Genomic DNA, 10,666 nt, shown 5'->3' on the forward strand with positions numbered 1-10,666 from the left:
TGCCACCTCTGATGAAATGCATGCAGATGATGTGCATTCTACTACGGCAAGCAGAGGGCTAATGTAGCGCTTCCTTAGAAGGCTGGTGGGGCATAAAGCTAGAAGTGGGAGAGAGGTGTGAGGAGAGGGGCAGGGCAGGGCAGGGCAGGGCAGGGCAAGAGACAATCAGTCTATATTGAAAGAGGGAGGGAAGTGGCCCTAGTAAGTAAAGTCAACTCTGAGTAAGTAAGTGTGGAATTTTGTGTCTCTGAACAGCAACTTGCATCCTCTGTTTTCAGTTCATGCAGTTATTGTTCAACGAAGTGTTAATTCTTTCAGCTGAGTAAACGACAGCATAATACCACTACCCATGCCGTAAAATACGTGCTGCAGGAAACGAGCTGATAAGAGAGCAGATAACATCAGTGTCGCAACTCTGTCATCTCGGGGTGGTAGCAAAGAGACTTCAAACTACGTTTATTCCCCCCCAGAGTACTTACATTTGGGCTACTTCTCAGCAAGCAGGCCTGGTTTCACCACATTGCCTATGGCCCAGGAGGTAATAAGGAGCCGTTCATATTAAGAGCAATTGATTATCTGCCCCAGACCCTTTAAAACCATCCACGGGGGGGCCATTACCACAGATGCTTGCAGCAGTCTGAAGAAGCTCTGTCAGTCCTAAATCTTCTGCTCCAGTGGATGACCTTGCACTCCAGCACGCCTGTCTGAGAAATATTCACGGTATTGATGCCACATGATTTAGTATCTCTCTTCTTATGCATTGTTCCAAGCAAAACGGCCCCGGCTTTTCGGATAGGGGAGCTGTTCCACGTCCTCATTTTACTTGCCATTTTTTGCAACTTTCTATCTCTATAGCATCCTGTTTGTTTGTTTTACTGGATTTCTCCCCCGCCCATCTCCCCCCCAATGGGGGACTCTGGGCGACTTACAAAAAACATTAAAACTATAAATGCATCTAAAACACATAAAACATCCAAAATTTAAAAACAGTACTAAAGAAAGGAAGATCCAAGCAGAGGGAAAATCAGGCTGCGGAGAGCCGGCCACTACGGGGCTAGCCATCCCCCTGCTTCAAGTATTCCCTCCCCATTCCAGGCCAAGTGGCAGAGCCAGGTCTTCAAGGCCCTTCGGAAGGCCAGGAGTGAGGGGGCCAGTCGCACCTCCGGGGACAGAATGTTCCAAAGAGCGGGGGCTACCACAGAGAAGGCCCACCTTCTGGACTCCGCTAATCGAAGTTCTTTTACTGCGGGTGTCCAAAGCATGCCCCCTCTGTGCGATTGGATGGCACAGGTTGAAGACATAGGGGAGAGGCGGTCCCTTAGGTAACCTGCTCCCATGCCATGTAGGGCTGTAAAGGTAACAACCAACACCTTGAATTGGACCCAGAAGCAAACTGGTACCCAATGCAGCTCGCGGAGCAATGGTGTTACATGGGCCCTTCTTGGGGCTCCAACAATAGCCCGCACAGCCGCATTCTGGACCAGCTGTAGCTTCCGGATACTCTTCAAGGGTAGCCCCATGTAGAGCGCATTGCAGTAGTCTATCTGGGAGATAACAAGGGCATGAGTGACTGTTCGAAGGGCATCCCGATCCAGGAAGGGGCGTAACTGATGCACAACCCGAAGCTGTGCAAAGGCCCTCCCAGCCATGGCTGCCTTCAAGCAGGAGCCATGAGTCTAGGAGGACCCCCAGATTACGCACTGGGTCTGTCTGGGGTAGTGTCACCCCATCAAGCACCAAAGATGGCAAAGTCCCGGATACAGAGGAGCAATTAACCCACAGCCACTCCATCTTACCAGGGTTCAGCCGAAGCCTGTTGTTCCCCATCCAGACCTTACAGCCTCCAGACACCGAGAAAGGGCAGTCACGGCATCACTTACTTCACCTGGGATGGCGATGTATAATTGTGTATCATCAGCATACTGATGATACCTCATCCCATGGTGGCGGATGATCTCACCCAGCAGTTTCATGTAGATGTTGAAAAGGAGCAGAGAGAGAACTGAACCCTGCAGCACCTCACAAAGGAGGGGCCGAGGATGGGACCTCTTGCCCCCTATCAACACCGATTGGGATCGGCCCTGAAGAAAGGAAGTGAACCAGACTGTGCCGCCCACCCCCAACTCCCTGAGCCGTCCCAACAGAATACCGTGGTCGACGGTATCGAAAGCCGCTGAAAGATCAAGGAGAGCAAGGATGTTCGCACTTCCACCATCCCACTCCTGCCAGAGATCATCCATAAGCACGACCAATGCTGTTTCTGTCCCATAACCGGGCCTGAAACCTGACTGAAAAGGGTCCAGATAATCTGTTTCCTCCAGAACCCTTTGGAGCTGTGAAGCCACCACTTTCTCAACCACCTTCCCCAAAAAGGGGAGGTGGGAGACTGGACGAAAATTGTCCAGTATGGTAGGATCCAGGGAGGGTTTCTTGAGGAGGGGGTGCACCAACGCCTCCTTGAAGGCGGCCGGAAACACTCCCTCCTGCAAGGATGTAGTAACCATCTGTTGTGCAGAGTACAGCAGTGCTCCCAGAAACCCTTTGCCCAGTGGAAAAATACATACCAGCATGATAGGTTTGCAAACTGCAATGTCCATATCTTGTTCTCCAAAGAAACTCAGCCAGAACATATACTGTATGCTATCTGGTTGTTTATTGATAAAAACGCAAAACTTCATAATACAAGTTGTATACAAAATATAGGAAAAAACACGTCTTCTCATATATTCAGCATCCAAGACTTATCCACAAACATAAAGTCTCTAGCCAAAAACTCTCAGAGAAGAGGTACACTACTTGGTTATTTGTTACAACTACATAACCCATAAATCTACATACCTACATGGTACCTAACACAACTGCAACTGCAACTGTAACTGTAACTGCAAAGCTGGGCATACAATGCTCCAGTTATATTGTCACTCCATACCCCCCCACTAGCATACACACGCCAATAGGTGGCAGTAAATAGCAGTATACATGCACAACACACAGTCACAAGTTGTTGTGTTTACATAAGCTACATAAGCTAGACATAATATTGTTGTACAGATAACGGGATGAATTTCTTCCCATGAGAAACTCCTGACACCATCGCCTGGATCCAACCACATGTCACCTCCCGAGCTGCTTTCACCAGCCAGGAGGGGCATGGGTCAAGATGGCAAGTGGTGGTCCTCACAGTCCCCAGGACCCTGTCCACTTCCTCAGGAACAACAGGATCAAACTGTTCCCAGATAACTGGGTAAGAACGGTCCCCCAGTATCTCCCCAGACCCTGCCCCACACTCGGAGTCTAACTTGGAATGAATCTGAGCGACTTTGTCCTGCAGATGCCCTGAAAATTCCTCCGCACGGCCCTGCAAATGAATCCCCACCTCCCCCTTGCCAAGGAGGGACCTAGTGATCCTAAACAGGGCCGCCGGGCGGCATTCTGCAGACGCGATAAAGGCAGAGAAGTATTGGCGCTTCGCCACCCTTATTGCCACAATGTAGGCCTTAACAGCGGCTCTAACCTGTGTTCGGTCGGATTCAGTCTTTGTTTTCCTCCAGTGGTGCTCTAGACATCTCGTAACCCTCTTCAGCACCCTCAACTCCTCCGTAAACCATGGGGAGTGTCGGGGCTGATGTGGCAAGAGAGGTTGCTTTTTAGTAATTTTTTAAAAACACAACGAAGAAAAAAAAGGAAAGTAAGAAAAACGGGGGGGGGGGATAGAGATTTACAAGTGTAAGATTAAATAAAAAAATATTAGATTAGTGCTGCATATTAAAATATATCAATTTACAACTTTAGAATATTTTTAAAATCAAGTCAATATGCAATCATGAACAATAACCAGTGTAATACAAATCATAAGTCAAAGAATTACAAAGATTTCTGTCTAAGAATTCTATTCTTATTTAGCAAATCAAATGAAAGCTTAGATATTAAAATCTTATATTAACAGAAATCCAAATTTTCAATGCAGTAGAAGCCCATATGTTAAATTATAATCCATGAATGGTTTCCAAGTTCGGTTAAATTCTGTATTAGACAGTTTTTCAAATACAAGGTTATTTTTTTTGACATTGATACATACTCCCTATTTTAAGGTGTACTGAGCAGAACTGCATACAATACTTCCAAATGTAGTTTATATAAGAGCATTATTACATTTGTTAGATTTATGTTCTATTCTCTTCTTAATGATATTAAGCGTGGAATCTGCCTTTATACAATTAGCTGCACACCAAGTTAACATTTTCATTGAGACGACTACCATAACTCCAAGATTCCTTTCCTAATCAGTCACTGCCAGCTCAGATAAAAAGCTTGGAATTTGTTTGTGTTTTGTGCCAACATGCATCCTTTTATACCTCTTTACATTGAACTGTATTTACTTACTTCCTTGCTTACTTAGCAATATTTATAGGCTACCCCAATCCATACAATCTCTGGACAATGTACAATATTTCAAAATACAATTTAAAGAACAGGAAACTATGATGGTCACCTGAACAGAACTTAAGGCCAAAAACTTGTTGGAACAATACTGATTAAACTTGCTTCCTAAAAGTAAGCAGACTTGATGCCACCCGTACTTCTAGTGGTAAGGTATTCCATAAGGTAAGGACCACCACTCAGAAGGTCTGTTGCCTGTTCCACGTCCAATTATTCTCACAAAGAGAGGAATAGGCCCTCCTAAATGGGCAGATTCTGTTCTGGCAAGACATTGCCTAATATAAGCCACTGCTGTGCCCTAAAGGGCTTTATAAGTAATGACCAGCACCTTGAATGGGCCTGGAAGCCTACTGGTAACTTATTTAAAATAGGTGCTTTCCGGACTGACAGGGCAAGCCCATCAGCAATCTTGCAGCTGCATTTTGCACTTCTGGGTGATCTCCAAAGCCAACTCTCCACAGAGTGCATTACAGTAGTCTAACAGATGATCAGGCCATGAGTAATTGTTGTTGTATCATTCTGGTTGAGGTAGGGTAGTAATTGGCATACCAGCTGATGCCAGGCAAAGGCTTCCCTATCACAGCTTCCACCTCTGATTCATCAAGCATCAAGAGTCTAGGGCATCTCTCAGGTCACAAACCAACTCTTTGGAGAGGAGTATAACCCTGTCAAGGGTGACTACAGGGACCAATGTTCTTGGATTGCCCAGACATTTATTGACAAACAGCAACTTCATCTTGGAAGGATTTAATATGAACTTGTTTTGCCACTTTCAGATCCTTGCAACCTCTAGCCACTGATTCAGGATTTTTACAACTCTGGAGTAGCAGTGTATAACTGGGTGTCATCCACATTTTGATGACACATCACTCTGAAATGACAAATGGCACCCCCCAGGGGCTTCACGTAGATGTTGAACAAGGGGAAAGGACTGAGCTCTGGGAAACACCACACTGGAGTCATGTAGGTTTCAATTACTGCCCTTCCCCCAACCTCCAGTGTAATCACCTGTTCAAGAATGGAACTATCACAGGGCAGTGCCCCCAACTCCTAACCACTGCAAGCAATATAGGATGCCATGGATAATGGTACTGAATGCTACCAGGAGGTCTAATAGGGGTGTGTTTCCCCATCCTGACATAAGTCATCTGGCAGAAACCAATGCTGTTTCTGGAATCCTGACTGCAAAAGTTCCAAGTAATCAGCTGATTCATCACCACATTCTCCACAACCTAAAAAGGTTGGGCAGAAGTTATCAAACCTGGCCAGATCCAAGGAGGGCTTCTTCAGGGAGAGGGTGCACTACCACCTCTTTCAAGGCAGATGGCACCATACTTTCCTCCATGATATGCTGACAGCCTCCAAAGCCAGCAGCTCATGTCCTGATGGCAGGAACGGCATGGATCAAGTCTACATTGAAACTACTGAGGACCCTATCCATCAGATTCAACAAGCTCAAAAGAATCCAAAGCTACTACATGAGACATTGCCTCACTCATCACCTTAGACTCTGTCCAATTGGCATCCAGAGCAGAATGAATATGAGAAACATTTTCTGCTAAGAAACCATACATTCATTTGGCATTCCTGAGGGAGCTTTGTCTCACCCATCTTTCCCTAAAAATGTTCAGGTTACTCTAAACAGGGCTGCCGAGTAAGAAACTGCAGATGCAGTAAATATGAATTTACAGTTTTCTGCTCTGATTGCCACTTTGTAGGCTCAACCTGAGCTCTTACCAGCACTTGGTTGCATCACTTTTGAAGCCACTCATGTAGTTTGGAGATATCTCCTTAGAGCTCGTTTTGATTTTGAAGCTCTGAGCTCTTGTTGGAAATCCCCCTTTTATTTTAATACCATGAACAATTTGATATTATAAGCAAACCTGGCCACTTCACTGCTCTACAGATCATTTCTGTACAACTTAAAAAGTATTGGTCCCAACACGGATCCTTGGAATATCCTGCTATGCACATCTTGCCAGTGTGAAAATTGACCACTTAGGTATCTCTATTCTCTGTTACCTATTTTTAACCAATTGCCAGTCCATAACAGAACTCTTCCTCTTATCCCATGACACCTGAGTTTGCTCAGGAGCCTTTGGTAAGAGACTTCATTAAAGCTATTTGTAAATTTGTAAAGTACAGAACATCTATTGGGTCATCAGCCTTGTCTACATGGTTGTTGATACCCCCAAATAAGGTCTCAAAGACAAAACTTGCCTTTGCAGAAATCAAATGAGTTCCTTTCCATCAAGGCTCATGTGTGTTTATTTTTTATTGATTGATTACGTGCCATCAAGTTAGTGTCAACTCCTAGTGACCACATAGATTTTCTCCATGAGTATGTTTATTTATTCTCTCTTTAATAATACTTTCAACAATTTTCCTCAGAACAGATGTTAAGCTAACTGGTTTATAGTTTCCTCTATCATTACTCAATTCCTTTTAAAAAATTGGGGTCATATATTTAAATTTTTAAAACTATTTGGTGGACACTTTCTATGCCTAAGGATTATTTATTTTCCGTTTGTTAACTTGGCTTCTACTTTTATATTTCATTACTTCTATTTGTCTCAAATAGTTCAACCTTCCTTCTAAAAAAGCCAGCTCAGGCATAGATATCTGTTCTACACCCTCAGCAGTGATGACAGATGTAAAGAATAAATTCTGCTTCCTTGCTGTTTTCCTATTATCCTTTAGCATACATTTAACCTCCCTCCCCCTTCCCCCAATTATCCAACTGTCTTCTTGTCAGTTTCCTATTCCAAATATATTTGAATTCCTGTTGCTCTTTATCTTAGTTTCTTCATGCTCCTCAAAGTCTTTCTGCATCTGTTATTTTGCGAGGGTTTGTTTCTTTTGTTTCTTCTCATTTGGCCATGTTTCCTTTCTCCCTTATTTATTGGATGTATATCCTACTTTCAACAGGAGCTCAAGGAAGCACTCTTCCCTTTAATGCATTGCTGAGCTGTTCATTAAGCCCTTGGATTTTGCAATACCTTTCCTGATCGTATTATACTTTCTAACAGATTCGATTGTTATCATTCTGAATAAACTCCAAGTATCGTGGAGAGAAATTACCTCCTTGAATCTCCCTTTCAACTTTATGTTCACCAATTTTCTAGTTTTTAGAAGTTTGCTTTTCTGAAGTTAATGGTGACAATCTTGAACTTTTTTGCAGGCATCCCCTTATGTGCATGTGGAAGCTTATAGCACTATGCTATTGGTTTCCAATCAGTTCAATAACTTTTAGGTCTTGGACAAGATTCTGGGCACTACTTAACATTACGTCCAGGGTTGCATTTATCCATGTTAGTTCCCTGACTGGCTATTCCAGGGCACAATAACTTAGATCATTTAAAAGTTAGCTTCAGAGTATACATTTTTCCATTCTGTAGGGAAGATGGAATTTGCCTATTGTTAACTGTTTCGCTTCCATCAGTTGATGCTGCCAATCTCTGATTAGAGAAAGACACTCTGGATGTGCAGCAAGAGCAACTGTGCCCAGCCTTTTCTCTATCCCCGTTTTGTGAGGAAGGGCTTCTCTCAGTTCAGAAAGGGAAACAAACTGAACTTCTCTGCAGCAGATTGGAAATAAGCCCTTTCTCTTCTCTCCTTGCTGGAGTAGAGGAAGAGAGTACAACCTGAGAAAGGGACAGGAGTATCACACACAGGGAATAAAGGGGGAGGTCACAGCCACCACCTTGACTTTTTAAAAAAAAAACCCCATCAGATGCCTCTGGAGAGGAAGTTAGTTTGTATGAGGAGCCCCCATGGCTAGAGGTTCTCTAATACTTATGCCTAGAAGTTAGAAGTGGAAACTCATCCAAGGCTGGTCTTTCACCTGCACAGCAAGAGGTAGCTTTCTTCAGCCTTGGGATGAAAAAGTCTTACAGCACTTTGAAGGCTAACAGATGCTTTAATACATACATTTCCATGGATTACAGATCACTTTGTGATCCATGAAAGCTCTTTTAGTCTTTAAGGCACCCCAAGACTCTGCTTTGCTTTGCTGCAAAAGACAAATATGGTTTCCCCTGAATAGGTTACGGTAGGTCTCAATTTGTTTGCCTTCATCCACCCCCAAACTGCCTCAAGGAGTTTGTTCAAGTTTTTATGGTCTCCCTAGAAATAGTTGCAAATGAGTGTTAGAACTGCCTGCCATCAGCCTATTGGCTTGATGCTTTAGCGCAAACTTCTAGCACAAAGAGTAAGATAAATTCCTGTAATATTCCAAGACCACTGGTCATGAGGTGAGGGTATTCTCTAGTGAATCAATTCTAATTCATTTATCTAAAAAAAAGACTAGACTTATGATAGTATTGTACCTCCTAATCTTGCCACAGCCAGGAGTCAATGGTTTCTGAAAACTGCTTAAGAGTTTAGGAAAACAAGTAGGACTGTAATCACCCTCTCCAGCCATTTCTCAGCATAAGCTATCCCTCTGACATAAATGGGCAATTTTTTTGGCAGAGAGTTGTCATTATTATAGTCTTTCAAGCCAGTCCTGACTCTTGGTGGCTTGTTTTTTGCCCACCACCCCAAAGGGTGACTCTGGGCAGTTTACAATTAAAAACCAAGACAATAAAACAATAAAAAATATAAAGACCCCTCCCCCAATGAAAACACAACACTTTGTTGCTTTTTGGTGGGCAAAAAGCAACAAAGGCATTCATGCGGTTCCTCGGCAACATTCTCAGAAGTGGTTTGCCAGGACCTGCATCCTGCATCCAGGATGTTGGGGGGCATTGTCACCCAGCTGGCTTTTCTGCATAAGGGACAGCTAGAACCTGGGTCTTCTTGCTCCTGATTCATGCCTTTAACCATTACACCAAACTGGTTCTTGGGGGGGGTGCTTACTAGAACTTAAATCTACAGTTTTTAGGATATAAAGAAACAAGCAAGGACCTTAAAAAATTACCTTTGGGCTAGTACCTACTTAAATAATTCATAAATTATCTGGAGTGAGGCTGTTCAATGGAAAGACCAAATTTACAGATGACATCAAATACCAGGACAGTGAAAATTCCAATTAGCTGCCAAAAGCTTCCAAAAGAATCTTGATCTTGGAATCATAATCATAATCATAATCATGGGCAGTTAACTGATAGTATCAGTGCTATTCATTGAAAAAAGATCATTCAATGTCAGCCCCGCTAGGTAGACCAGACCAAGAAATCAACTCCAAAGGAAGGCTAAAACTACTTTTATCAAGATTGGCTATAACAACAGAATCCTGCAAATCTAATTACGTTGTACTACCTCCAACTACTTATAGTTCAGTGAGTTAGAGAGGTGTCTGTCTGAGCTGCTTCCAAGTATTATCTCTCTGTTATGGACTTAAAATAAGTTTTAACCCTCTGCTTGCATATCTCCATCAAGGTCATCTTCCCTACTCTCTACATTCAATGTAGAAACCCTTCAGAAATGGGATTAAAATAAATCTGCTAGCCACGTTTGAATCTAGAAAGAACAATTAACTATGATTTGGGGGAGTGTCAAGATGACAGCCATGACCATGCAATAGAACTCCCACCTTTTTTTTTTACATGTATTGTGCATGCTACCTTCAGGGTTTTTTTTGTTTTTACATCATCCCCTTCAGACACCCCTGGATTCAGAAACATCCTAACAAGCAAAATCAAATGCATCCATTCTGAACAAATGAAACAAGTATTTTCACAAAATGCATAATTAACTTACTGTATCTGCTGTCACTGTTGGACTGATTCTCCTTCCCCTGAATCTATTAAAAGTTATTAGCCAACATTCCCAAACTTCTGAATACATTGGGACTGCAGCTCCCAACATTTTCAGCCAGAACCTCCACGTCTGGGGACAATATAACTCTGAATTGTGAGGTACATACTTCCTATCTGTTTGTCCACTTCTTGGAGGCATCTGCCTGGAGAATGGAAAGGCAGTGTTGCAGTTAGAGGTACCCTTACTCTGATCTAGCAGGATTTTTCTTACTTCCTCTTCCTCAGCCCTGCCAGTTCTGCTCTCCCTGTGCTGATGATAACGCCCCTGGGGCCGCCACCTCCTCCAGCCAGACTGAGCCCAGCCTTGAGATCATGTTGAAGGGGCTCCTTGTGGTCCCACATTTCTGGGATGCCAGGAGACCCCAAGTGAGAAGGGGCTCGCTTCTCCGTAGCTGTGCCAATGCTACAGAATGGCTCCTGACTGAAATCAGATCGGGCCCCTCCCTGGTAGGTTTTAGGAAATT

Source organism: Python bivittatus, unplaced genomic scaffold (genome assembly GCF_059951505.1).
Source record: "Python bivittatus isolate LINGU-HERP-01145 unplaced genomic scaffold, Pbiv_v1 ctg000080_np1212, whole genome shotgun sequence".
NCBI classification, from domain to species: Eukaryota; Metazoa; Chordata; class Lepidosauria; order Squamata; family Pythonidae; genus Python; species Python bivittatus.